A 13,576-nucleotide genomic window follows, 5' to 3' on the forward strand; every position below is an offset into this window, starting at 1 on the left:
TCCATCTGATATAATGTAAATCCCAAAATGCATGCGACAGCCAGCAAGATTCTGATTGACTCGAGTCTAGCTACAGGAGCAAACGTCTCGTCATAGTCAATCCCTTCAATCTGAGTATAACCTTGAGCAACTAACCGAGCTTTGTTTCTGGCTATATTCCCGGCTTCATCAATTTTATTTTTAAAGATCCACTTCGTTCCAATTACGTTGACACCATCAGGTCTTGGTACAAGATTCCAGACATGATTCCGCTCAAACTGATGTAGTTCCTCCTGCATTGCCTTGATCCACAGATCATCCTGTAAGGCTTCTTTGACATTTCTGGGTTCTATCTTTGAGGTATAGCAAGCAGACCCAGATATTTCTGTCAGATTATTTCTTATTCTGCTTCTGGTCTTCATCCCATCTGATGGATCTCCTATAATGTTATCTGATGGATGGTTTTTTTGAGTTCTAGTGGGCTTGTCTTTACCAACATCATTCATGAGATCTATCTCCTGTTCCGAACTTTCTTGATCTTCATCTGACGAATCTTGTGGTTTGAGTTGACTGTTGTTATTACTCGCATCTGTATCACTTAGAGAAGACTCTATCACTGTTGAGTCTACTGATTCTTCTGGGTTGTCATCGATAACCACGTTCACTGACTCCATCACAGACTGAGTCCTCTTGTTGTAGACTCTGTAGGCACGACTGTTCGGAGAGTAGCCAAGGAAGATGCTCTCATCACTCTTGGGTTCAAACTTCCCTCTTTGTTCTCTATCAGCTAGCACATAACACTTTGTTCCAAACACATGAAAATATTTCAGATTTGGCTTCTTTCCCTTCCAGATCTCATAAGGAGTTTTCGTTGTTCCTGGTCTAAAATATACCCTATTTATAGTATGAAACGCTGTGTGAACTGCTTCAGCCCAGAAGCGTTGTGGCAGATGTGAGGCATGTAACATGACTCTAGCCATTTCCTGTAAAGTTCGATTCTTTCTTTCCACTACTCCATTCTATTGAGCAGTTCTATGAGCTGAGAACTCATGTGATATACCATGCTCGGAGCAGAAGTCTGAATATAGTGAGTTCTCAAATTCCTTTCCATGATCACTCCTCAATCTCTGAACTTTTATAATGGAGTCATCATTTTCCTTCTGAACTCTTATGCACAGAGTCTTAAAGGCCTTGAAGGCTTCTGTTTTTTCTCTCAGAAAGTATACCCAGCTGTATCGAGAGAAGTCGTCCACACACACAAATATGTATTTCTTTCCCCCAATACTTTCAGTCTGTGTTGGCCCCATGAGGTCTATATGGATAAGGTCTAGACATTTCTCAGTGGTGATACCTCTTACTGCTTTGTGTGGAGTTCTGATTTGTTTCCCAATTGCACATGCGCCACAGATTTTTTCTGGATAAATTCTGATCTTAGGTACACCTTTTACTGCTTCCAGTTTTATCAGCTTATCCATATCTCTGAAGTTTATGTGACCCAGTCGTCTATGCCAGAGTTTTGATTCATCAGACTTGGATAGATGACAAGCAGTTTCATTTGTCAAAACATAACAATTGTCTGAGGACCGAGTTCCTTCCATGACAAGTTGATTTGCTTTGTCACTAACTCTGCAGCAGTTACGATCGAAACACACATTCCAAAATTTTGATCACACAACTGACTGATGCTAATTAGATTCGCTTTCAACCCACTGACTAGCAGGACTTCTTCTAATTGAGGTAAGCCTGGTACATTTAGGATACCTTTTCCCACGATTTTACCTTTTTGTCCATCTTCATATGTTACAGCTCCACTGCTGGATTGAACAGCCATCAGACACTTAATATTTCCAGTCATATGTCTGGAACATCCACTGTCTAAATACCATCTAGCATCAGTTGTAGATGCAGTCAGAACAATGGTGGGGTAGCAGATGACTTCTGACTTTCTGATCCAAACATGTCTAGTGAATGGTGTAATAGTCTTATTCTGATATTTTTCCTTCCTTTGATCTCTGTAGAAAAAATAACACTCAGGTCGAGTATGACCTTTTGTTTGACAGTAGTGACAAATGGGAGTGTAATATTTAACTTTGACAATCTTATTTTTGAACCTCGAATAATGAGATTGATGAGTTGATCTGGCCAGGTTAGTATCAGTATTCTGATCGTACCTCCTTCCCTTGTTTTGTACTGACTGAGATGACTGTCCTTGTTCATACCTGTGATCAGCAGTGGTCTTAGACATTCCCTCTTTGATGAACTTTGGTGCGTTATTCGAAGACTCTCCTTGTTCAAATCCCAGACCCTTTTTATCATTAGGATTTCTGCCAGAGTCTAGAATTTTATCTAAGGTAGATGTGGTGTCCATCATCTGGATATTTCTCTTCAAGCTCTCCAATTCCTTTATTAGTTTCCCTTCTCTGGACCGTATCTGAGTGATGATATCTTCTTTTATGACCAGTTCTGCATTCAATTTCTTTAGAAAATCATCTCTTTGCTTCAGCTCGTCATTCAGATTCTTATTCACTTTCACAAGTTGTTCCCAGCTAGCAACAAGTTTTGCAAATTCTGTCTCAAGTTGAGTATGTCTCTCTTCAAAATCATCAGTTGATAAGTATGATTCTCCATCAGATTGATCTCCGTCTGACTGAAGGTCTGTAGCAGTAAAGAAAGCTACAAAGTTTCCTAAATTATCCTCTGATTGATCATTTGAAGTTTCCTCCTCATCATCACTAAGAGTAGCTACAGACATAGCCTTTTTCCTTTTAAGATATGTTGCACATTCAGCCTGTATGTGACCGTATCCTTCACATTCCCTACATTGCACTGACCGATTGAGGGGTTTTCCTGTGTCTGTGGAACTGTTTCTGTTTTGTCTTGATCGCCCAGTCTGAGATTGATTGTTTTGTGAGAAAGGTGTTGTTTCTACCTTTTGATATGAGGAGTTGTTGCCTTTGTATTGTGTCCTGGTAGGCTGACCTTGACCCTTTCTGTTGAAACCTTTTAAAATTTTCTTGAAGTTTTTGGTTAGAAGAGCTAAGGTTTCATCATCTATGTCGTCTGTGTCAGATTCTCGATCAGCCTTAGCCACAAAGGCTATCGACTTTCCTTTCCTGTTGCTTCCAATATCATCATCAGCAAGAACTTCCAGGTCGTATGTGTGTAAGCTTCCCATGAGTTCTCCGACAGTCTTCTTTTCCCAACCTGTGTATTCCTGAATAGCAGTTACTTTCATTCGAAAGCGTTTAGGTAAAGATCTAAGAATCTTTTTGACCACTCTCTCATCAGTGAATGGTTCCCCAAGAATTGAGGCTCAATTCATCAAGTTCTGAACCCTACTGTGGAAGGTCGAAATGGTTTCGTCTTCAATCATTCTGAGTGCTTCGAATTCTGACAGAACCATTTACAGCTTTGACTGTTTGACATCACTGGTTCCTTCAAATCTGGTTTCAAGAATTTTCCATACCCGTTTAGCCTCTTTTACTCCTATAACAAGCGTAAAACCAAATTCATGCAGTGATCCTACAATTGAGTTCAATGCTTTGTTGTTCAGATCAGAGGCATTCATTTCATCATCTGTCCAAGTCTCCATGGGTTTTTCTTTAGCAACTCCTTGCGCATTCTGAGTAGTAGGCCGACCCCACCCAGTTAGGATGGTGAGATAAACCCTGGTACCTTGTGCTTGAAGATATATCTCCATTCGAGCCTTCCAGAAAGAGTAGTTGTGACCATCTAGTTCTGACGGTTTCATACTTGCGTCCATCCTGAATACAACAACCAGGTAACGAACACACAGAGAGACTTGCACAAAAACAGAGAGAATGCAAAACTAAAACAGCCCTTCGGATCAAGTCACTATGTAGACTTAAAAGCTCTGATACCACATGTAATTTTGTAATTCCTCATTTTAAGTAAATTGACAGAATTAGATGACTGATGTAGATTACTGATTGATTCAGATAAGAGGCCAATCAGTAATGATAGATCACGAAGAGAGAATAAGAGAAAGATAACCGCACAAAAGCCAAAGACACAGAATGTTTACCCAGTTCGATACGGTGTGTATCTACGTCGGGGGGACGATCACATAGGCGTCCAATCCACTAAATCATAAACCAATGTACAAAGGTAGATATACAATAATCTTACCCAAGTGCCCCACACAAGGTTCAAACCAGTCTACACAGGTCTAGTGGATTGTTGAAGATGGAGAGCCATGCATACAGAAGTCCAATGAAATCCCTTCACTTGGAGAGCTCACTCTGATGCAGTCCACTTCAATGACGCTCTATAAAGTTGTTCCCACAACAGTGTGATCACAGTGTCCTTTCGTTTAAGCAGTAGTAACTCTTCTCAAGTTCATCATCTTAATCACCGTGAACATATTGTATTGAGAAGGTGCATGATAATCAAAGATCTAATCTCATATAGCAGATATGGAGTGTTTCTTCTTACTTTCGGCGTAATCCTAATTCTCTTCGAATAAGGGTACTTATAGATCCTTCAATAACCACTCTCCATAGATGTCTTTGATTGTAGAAGGTAGGACTATAAAAGAGGAATGTAATCTCAGAAGATTAGGTCCATACCTTTCTTAAGAATATACGCTGATCATCTTTCCATATGAGTCTGATAATACCGCGTAAGCCTTTTAAGAAACCAGCTTCCTAAATCAGATCTTCAGTGTCAGTCCTTCTGTTGTTGCTTCTGATTGATCAGTTATCTGTAGAGATAAACGGACAGACTCTAAACCTATCTTAGTATGCCATAATAATATTGTCAATTATAATATGGGGTTTTTGAACATTTAAAAACACTAACACAAACCATCAACTACGAGAAGTCCAATGCCATGTTCAGCACAAATACGGATCACGATACTCGACGGATGGTAGCAATATGCGTGGGGTCCAAGAAACTACCGACTTAGGCCGTTACTTGGGATTGCCATCGGCGCTGGGTCGTAACAAAACAGCGACCTTTCATTTCATTGAGAAGAAAGTCCGTGAGCGAATTGGAGGATGGCAGTAGAAGCTCCTTTCTAGAGCGGGCAAAGAGGTACCATTAAAGAGTATATCTCAAGCTTTACCTATCTTCACCATGTCTGTCTTTTTGTTGCCTGAACGGGTCTGTTCTACCATTGAAAAGCTTTTCAATCGCTACTGGTGGGGCGGAAACGGAGTAGGAAATGCTGGCATTCACTGGTTGAGCTGGACACGTTTGTCTACCCCCAAGAAGCACGGAGGTCTGGTTTTCAAATGTCTTCATGAATTTAACTTGGCTTTATTGGCGAAACAAGGCTGGTGGCTGCTAATATACCTAAATTCCCTTGTTGCTCGACTGTTGAAGGCGAAATATTATCCACACTGCAACTTCCTCGAGGCACAACTTGGTAACAATCTATGTTATTTATGGCGGAGCATCTTGGCATGTCAACCCCTTCTAAAGTTAGGAGTTTCAAGGCGCATCGGCAATGGCATGGATTCCAAAATCTGGGGATGGCCTTGGCTCTCGGACTCGGTCAATCCATCACTAAATACTCCATGCGTCGAAGCTTTAAAGGAGGCGACGATCGACGGGCTGCTAACGCCGCAAGGAGGATAGGATATGGAAGTCTTGCACGACCTCTTTCTCGAAAGCGACGTCGCCAGAATTATGGCAACACTGGTTTCGATTCATCACCCGGACACCTAGAGATTGAAGGATGATATCCGTGGAATCTACACGGTTTGGCACGGTTACCAGATTCTTACGGCCGCCAACGTGGAGACGGCTATAACAGGTGGCTTCACGAAATGGCAGCAACTATGGAAATTGCCGATACCCCCCAAGGTGAAGAATCTGTTGTGGAGATGCGCGCGAGCTATTCTCCCAGTCAAGGAAATACTAAAGGTATGTAGGGTGTGGATTGGTGGGGGTTGCCCATTCTGCGACTCCCCATTGGAAACAATGGAGCATTTACTGTGTGACTGTGCCACTGCGCGACAGGTGTGGGAAGAGGATGATGTTTTACGGGGCCGGACCATTCAAGGGCTGATGGAGGCAACGTTGGGAACTACTACTGTGGAACAGGTTGTGCGCATGGTCGCAATCTTCTGGACTCTGTGGAGTGCACGGAACGATCAAGTCTGGAAGGCAGAATCCAAATCCATACAGAGTCTACGAACTCAGGCTCACGCGATGCAACAACTTTGGAAGTCTTCGCGCTCAACACCAAGTGCCAGTCGTTCGGGTGATTCAACCACGGCCATTTGGGTCCCACCTCCTCATGGATGGATCAAATGTAACGTTGATGCCGCTCTATTCGGGAATGGTGCAAGGTTCGGCGTGGTGGTTCGAGATCATGCCGGTCGTTTTGTCGCAGCTCATGGCGGAAGTCTGGGGTATATGCACGATCCCCTCTTGGCAGAAGTGTCTGCTGTTGAAAGGGCCTTGAGTTGGCTCAAGGGTATGAATTTCACTTGCCACTGCACCTTATTGTTTTTTTACATGTTAATATTACAACCATTCCTATAGTCTTTTGAAAGTTTAGTTGGAAACACTTTCTTAATTTACATTTTCCTTAGAGATGAAGATAGTAGTAGACAGGTGCTACCTTATTACATGTACATGATGTGGATAAAAAAAAAGATTAATCTTCTGCTATGCTATGGTGACTTTCAGGTACTGTTAAACTGTTTGAAATTTTCAAGCACAGTTGAACTGTATTTTATGAATTTTATATGAGCTGATCTAGTGATCTGTTTGTTAAATATCATTAAGAATACAACTTTAAGTTGCTTGAACACATACATGATGTGGATAAAAAAAATATTGATCTTCTGCTATCATGCTACGCCATGGTGACTTTCAGGTGGTATTGTTTGGTTGATTTACTTGTGTCTTTAGGCATCTTTGGAATAGCATAATATTTATCCTTTTCTAGTGTAAAACACAATAATTTTAAATACAGAATGTCATTTTGTTTATATTTTATTTCTAAATCCTGCATATGCTTTGTTGTTTGGCTTTAATGGAACTCATGGTGTTAGCCTTTATGGGCATAATTTATAGTCTAGATTACACTTCTTAAATCAACATAGGTCTACAATGTAAAGATAGGCAGAATTGATGTAGGAGTAATGTATTGTAGTATTGAAGTATATCTGCATCTTGTTTGTTTCAACTCGATCTTTCATGCAGTATATGCTATTACATATATCACTACATAACTTGTAAGTAAACCAAAGAAATAGTGGAAAAATTAAAAGAAAAATGAAATCAATAAGAATAAATTCATACTACCACAATTACCATATGTTCCTTGCTTTTACTAAAATAACTACCTCTGTGATCGCTTTTTTGGCGCTTAGGGGGCTCACCTCATTGGTCAAAATATTACCAGACATTGTGATTTTTTTGGGAGTTAATGTATACTAATAATTTCTTAAAATCCATTTGAGACAAGGTAAGGAATACATAAAAAAGTTGGTTTTGGTATTTAAGTAGTAGTCAGTAGTTAGTGTACTTAAACATTCATACTATATATTGTAATATGGGAATGCAAATAAATTTGAATTTCATGAAATGATAGGAAAAACCTTTTGCCTAACATTTGTATATTTCATAGTCTCAAAACCATTTAACATTTTTTATGAATATGCTGAGCAATGTAATCATATATGAAAGAAACATCACAGAATGTTGAAAAAGATGTCATACATGAAAGGAACAGCCCAAAATTTTGAAAAAGATGTAGAAAGCATCAGGTGGCCAGAGGTGAATAGTGATGCTTGAAGGCATTTGAGAGTTCCATCTTTATTGGGTCAAGCTTCTTTTAAAATTTGAACAGCTGCACAGAGCACATACTAAGTAAAAACATTTCAATTGTTGCATATATCAATTTTTGCATCTGTCATTATTTACATTTCATTGGGCTTGTGATTTCCCATGTCAGTGCTGGTTATGAAGCTTGCCCCACAGACTAAGCATTCATATGTGGATTTAGGAGGCTTTGCTGCTTTTCTTTCTTTCCTATGTCCCTTGACCAAATTTTTAGACTTCTACATCCTTTTATCTTTCTCAGCATTTTATCGCTTTCGCCATTTTTCTGGCTTTCTCCCCTTTTCTTGCTTTCTTTTCCTTCATCACCTTTATTACTTAGTTGTTCATGGCTGTCTCCGATTTCCTCTTCTATTTTCTTTTTACCTTGTCGTTTTGATTTAATCCTATATTTTGTCATTCTAATACATATCAGCATTACAACCCACCTATTAGTGTCTAGAAATTCTTCACGTGTTTTGCTTTTCGTTAGAATGACTATCTCTAAACAGCTAATCAAGAAAGTTCCAATCCAAATAAGAATTTTGATGAAAAGCTGTGGATTACTCTTACCAATATAAGTGTACTTGAACATCCAATACAATGATATAACAAAGCTTAGCAACATATGATTAATTACCGTTATATGTTTCCCATACTGAATGGCTTCAAAATAAGCTCCGGCACCCCACGGTGCAGTCCATATAAAAATCATCAAGCTGCTCAGACCCATATAAAACTTTGTAGGCTTCTTCAACATGAGGGAAACTGCAATAGTATCAGAGCACAAAATCACAAGACTATGCCAATACAAACTACTAACATAGTAGGTCCCATATGGTATCAAAGCACAAACCACAGGACTGCTAATACAAACTACTAACAGAGTATGTCTCATATGGTATCAGAGCACAAAATCACAAGACTGGGCCAATACAAACTACTAACAAACTATGTCTCATATGGTATCAGAGCATATGATAACAGACGGTCTCATATGGTATCAGAGCATATGGTAACAGACTGGTCAACTAATAACACATCAGATTGTCACATATCAATTGAGCCAATCATAATTCTCCACAATTAATAATTATATTTACTGCTGGAAATAAGTAGCATTAAAAACTATAGAAATACATTGTTTATAGAGAATTTCAAATGGTTAAGTATGTTTAATTAAACTTTCATGCAAAGACGAATCAAATTCTCAACTGTTCAAAAATGCAAAAATTGACGCGATGTTCTCATGTGGAGAGAAAAATGAAGAGACGAGAGGTGATGAGAGTCAACAGAAAAGGAAAATGTGAAAGCGTGTATTACTCTGTTCAACCATGAGATTATATACATACATGGACGGTTATAACAAACTCTAAGAAGAAGAAAGACTAGACTGCCCTTCAATAACCGCCGTCTTCTTCATCCATGTGCAGCTTCTTTATTCATGCATTCATCATCCTCCAATACACCCCCCCCCCCCCCCCCCCCCCGCGTAAACTGGAGCATGGAGGTTCTCAATGCCCAGTTTAGAAACAAAGAACTGAAACTGGGAAACAGGCAGAGCTTTTGTGAGACCATCCGCGACTTGTGTAGAAGACGGTATAGACAGTAGTTTAATCAGACCTGAGTGACCTTTTCCCCCCGTTCATGTGTTTGGTTCGCTCGTGAAAAACATGATTCTCGGCGACGGCGATGGCGATGGCAGATCTACTGTCACAAAAAATGGTTGCAGGTTTATAGAGCTCAGCATTCAAGACATTGAGGAGGAATGTGAGCCATTGTACCTCACATACCGTAGCTGCTAGAGCACGATACTTTGCCTCAGATGAGGAGCGGGAAACTGTAGCTTGTTTCTTGGATCTCCATGATTAAGGGATGAGCCTAGGAAGATGCAGAAACCAGTGATGAAACGACAAGTCTCTGTACAGGAAGCCCAATCCGAATCGGAGAAAATATTGAGCTGCATGGGGTTGTTCGTTGGATAGAACAAACCTTGCCTGGGAGCCTTCTTTATGTATTAGAGGACTCTGTGTGCTGCAACCATATGTTCAGTGGTTGAGGGGGGTCCACGTACTGACTTAATTGCTGTATTGCAAAGCTAATATCGGGTCTTGTTGCAGTAAGGTATAGAAAAAGACCTACAAGGTGCCTATAACCAGCAGCATCACTGAGAGCACTGCCTCCTTCTCTGCTCAACCGATGTCCAAGCAGAATTGGAGTGTCAACGGGTTTACAGTTCGTAAAACCAAACGCTGCTATATGTTGAGGGCATATTTCCGTTGACATAGATTCAGTCTGGACTCCTTCATATGAGCCTCAATTCCCAGAAAGAACCCCAAACTGCCCAAATCTTTAATTCAAAAAGCATTGTCGAGGAAAGTCTTGAGCTCCTGGATTAAGTGCATGCTTGGACTAGTTACTATAATGTCGTCAACATACACTAAAATGGCGATGAATGATGCATCATAACCTTTAACAAACAGTGAAGGGTTTGACTTTGATTGCTTGAAGCCTCTATGTATTAGAGCATTACTTAACTTCGCGTTCCATTGGCGACTCGCCTGTTTTAGGCCGTAGAGAGACCTCATTAATTTGCAAACCTGCCCTGACTTTCCACCTTCAAAACCCCCGGCAGCACCATATATACCTCCTCATCTAAATCACCATGGAGGAATGCGTTATTAATGTCCAACTGGTGAATTGGCCAAGATTTAGAAGCTGACATCGCTAAGAGAGCGCGTATAGTTGTCATTCTTGCGATTGGTGAAAAGGTTTCAATGTAGTCAATACCAAGTTGTTGGGTGTAGCCCTTGGCTACTAATCTGGCCTTATACCGTTCTATGGAATCCGATGGGTGTCCAAAATCCATGTGTGGTTGTCTTGTAAGGCCTTAATTTCCAAGGCCATTGCCTCTCTCCAACAGCTCTGTTGGACAGCTTGATGATAGGTTTGTGGCTCCTGCATGGTACAGACAGCCAGAGAAAATTTCCTGTGTGGCAAAGATAGATTTCCATACGAAATAACCTTTGAAAGGAGATGAGGGGATGACCTTCCATCAGTTATGGCATCACAATAACAATCCAGTAATTTTCCTGGAATCCGGCAACTTCTATCAGATCGTCTTGGCTGAGGGCTAACTGTTCTGTCAGATTAATCATGTGCCTCATCGAGACTGCTGTGTTCACTTGGTAAAGAAGGCCTAGCTTCTGGACCTTCAAAGATTGGTGGTGAATCTCCAGTAGAGAAGTCATTGTGGCTAGGTTCACTTGGCTTAGCCTCTTAAACCTGTTGTTGACTTTGCATAGTCTCATAGGAACCATGAAATTGGTTGGATTCAGCATGTTGATTAGCCTGCTGCTCCTGCAGTTCGAAATCCATAAGAATAGGGACATTAGGGAGAGATAGACTCTCACTTGATTGCAATTGATCAGACCATTCCTTTTCCGTCATGGGAAACTGACCTTCATAGAACACGTCTCTAGATATAAACACAGATTCATCATCCATGTCATACAGCATGAAGCCTTTTACTCCTGCTAGAATGCCTATGAACATGCACTTTCTTCCTCGAGGTGCCATTTTGTGTCTAGCAGTTGGCAAAGTAGCCGCACAGCAAAGACAACCGAATATCTTGAAGTTGCTAATGTCGGAATTTTTGCCATATAATCTTTGAAAAGGCTCATCATGTCAATAATGGGAGAGGGAAGCCTATTTATAATGAAGACAGCATGCATTATGCAATGCCCCCAAAACTTCAGAGGTACATTGGCTTGAAATCGAAGGGGTTGTGCCACATTGTGGATGTGTTGATGCTTCCTCTCAACTACCGCATTTTGTTGTGGTGTATTCACACATGATCTTTGATGAACAATGCCATTAGTTGAGAAGAAATCATGCATTTTAAACTCAAGCCCATTATCACTTCGGATGGCTTTTATCAAGGTGCCAAACTGTGTAAACACAAGCATGAAAATCTTTCACAAATTGCATTATAAACTCAAGCCCATTATCACTTCGGATGGCTTTTATCAAGGTGCCAAACTGTGTAAACACATAAGCATGAAAATCTTTCACAAATTGCCTAGTTTGAGATTTACTTTTCATCAAATGTACCCAAGTAAATCTGGAAAAATCATCAACAATCGTTAGAAAATAGTATTCTCCATTCAAAGAACAAATTGGGAAAGGTCCCCATATGTCCATGTGTATCAATTCAAAACAACCTTGTGAACATGTAATGCTCAAAGGAAAGGATGAACGTCTATGTTTGGCTAAATGACATATATCACATTCTAAGGTTTTATTTGTACTAGCAGTGTCAACATCGCAAACAAGATGTAGCTTATTAGTTGGGAAATGTCCCAATCTCCGGTGCCAAAGTTCCTGAACACTACATTGCATGGCAAACTGTTTGTCTGGCATCTTTGGTGGCTGCATCAGAAAATATAAACCACCTTCCTCTTTAGCTATACCAACCATCAATCCATGGTTCGCTTGAATTAGACACTGTTTAGGCATGAAAGTTAGTTTGCAGGCAGTATCCTTAACAAGTTTGCTCACAGAAACAATATTGAATTTGAATTTAGGAATGTGTAGGACATCTTTCAAGTACAGATTGTCATTGATCCTTATGTCTCCTATATGCTTGACACATATGTTCTGACCAGTAGGCAAATTCACCTCAACACCCTCCACCATATGATAATTATCAAGGAAATCAAGTGAGCATGCAATATGATTTGTGGCTCCGGAATCAACAATCCAAGTAGTAGAACACAAAGACATAGAGTTAATATAATACCTGCCTTCATTCATCTTGTTTATCTGATCAAAGTTGGGGGTTAGAGCCACAGCTGCAACACTGCCTGCATTATTTGTATGATTCGAATCAAGTGACAGTCCAAAGCTCTGTCCAGGGTTGCAAAATAGAGATGATTCTTCGCAGTTGTTCAGTGGTGATTCCCAGATCCTTCTCATTAACAGCAGCTATAGTGGTAGATTGTTGTTTCCCTTTTGATTTGTAACCAGGTACCCATCCAGGAGGGTAACCGTGTTTTTTATAACATTTATCCATCGTGTGCCCCGATATGCCACAGAATGTACACTTGGCTTTTGGAGGATTGTTCTTCCTGCCATTGTACATGTTTAAAGTCGCCGATAGGTTCTCTTCTCCCATGGAACTCTGCACGGCATTGGCTTGATTAGTATCCAATCCTCCTACATTCAAGTGAGTCAGCTTGATTTGCCTTTCAAGCTTTTCTGCCATTACGAAGACCTTGTAGATCTCCAGCAGAGGATCCAACACAAGAACATTGGCCTTCAAGTTGCTGTAATCCTCATTAAGTCCTTGGAGAAACCGAATTACTTGATCAACATCCCTCTTCCTTTCTGATTACTTCTACAAGATCACAAGAGCATCTAGGATTGCACTTGCATAGAGGAAGTGGCCCGAGATTGTTCATTTCCTCCCATAACGTGTGACTCTTGGTGTAATATTCATTGATTGACATTCCTCCTTGTTTCAAATTATAAATCTCACTTTGCAGGAGTGAGATTCGTTGAGCATCTTGTTGAGCGAACCTTCTGCGTAGATCCTCCCAAATATCCCTAGCCTTTTCGAAGTGCATAATACTTTGTGCGATTGATGGATGAACCGATAGGAAGATCCATGCGCAGATCATGAGGTTGCATCGTCTCCAGGCTGAGTAGTGGATGTCTTCTCTGTTTGGAGCTACGGTGGTTCCATTCACCAAAGTCCATTTGTTTTTGACCTCCAAGGCAATCCGCATGGAAATGC

Source organism: Ipomoea nil, unplaced genomic scaffold (assembly GCF_001879475.1).
Source record: "Ipomoea nil cultivar Tokyo-kokei standard unplaced genomic scaffold, Asagao_1.1 scaffold2845, whole genome shotgun sequence".
Classification (NCBI taxonomy): Eukaryota; Viridiplantae; Streptophyta; class Magnoliopsida; order Solanales; family Convolvulaceae; genus Ipomoea; species Ipomoea nil.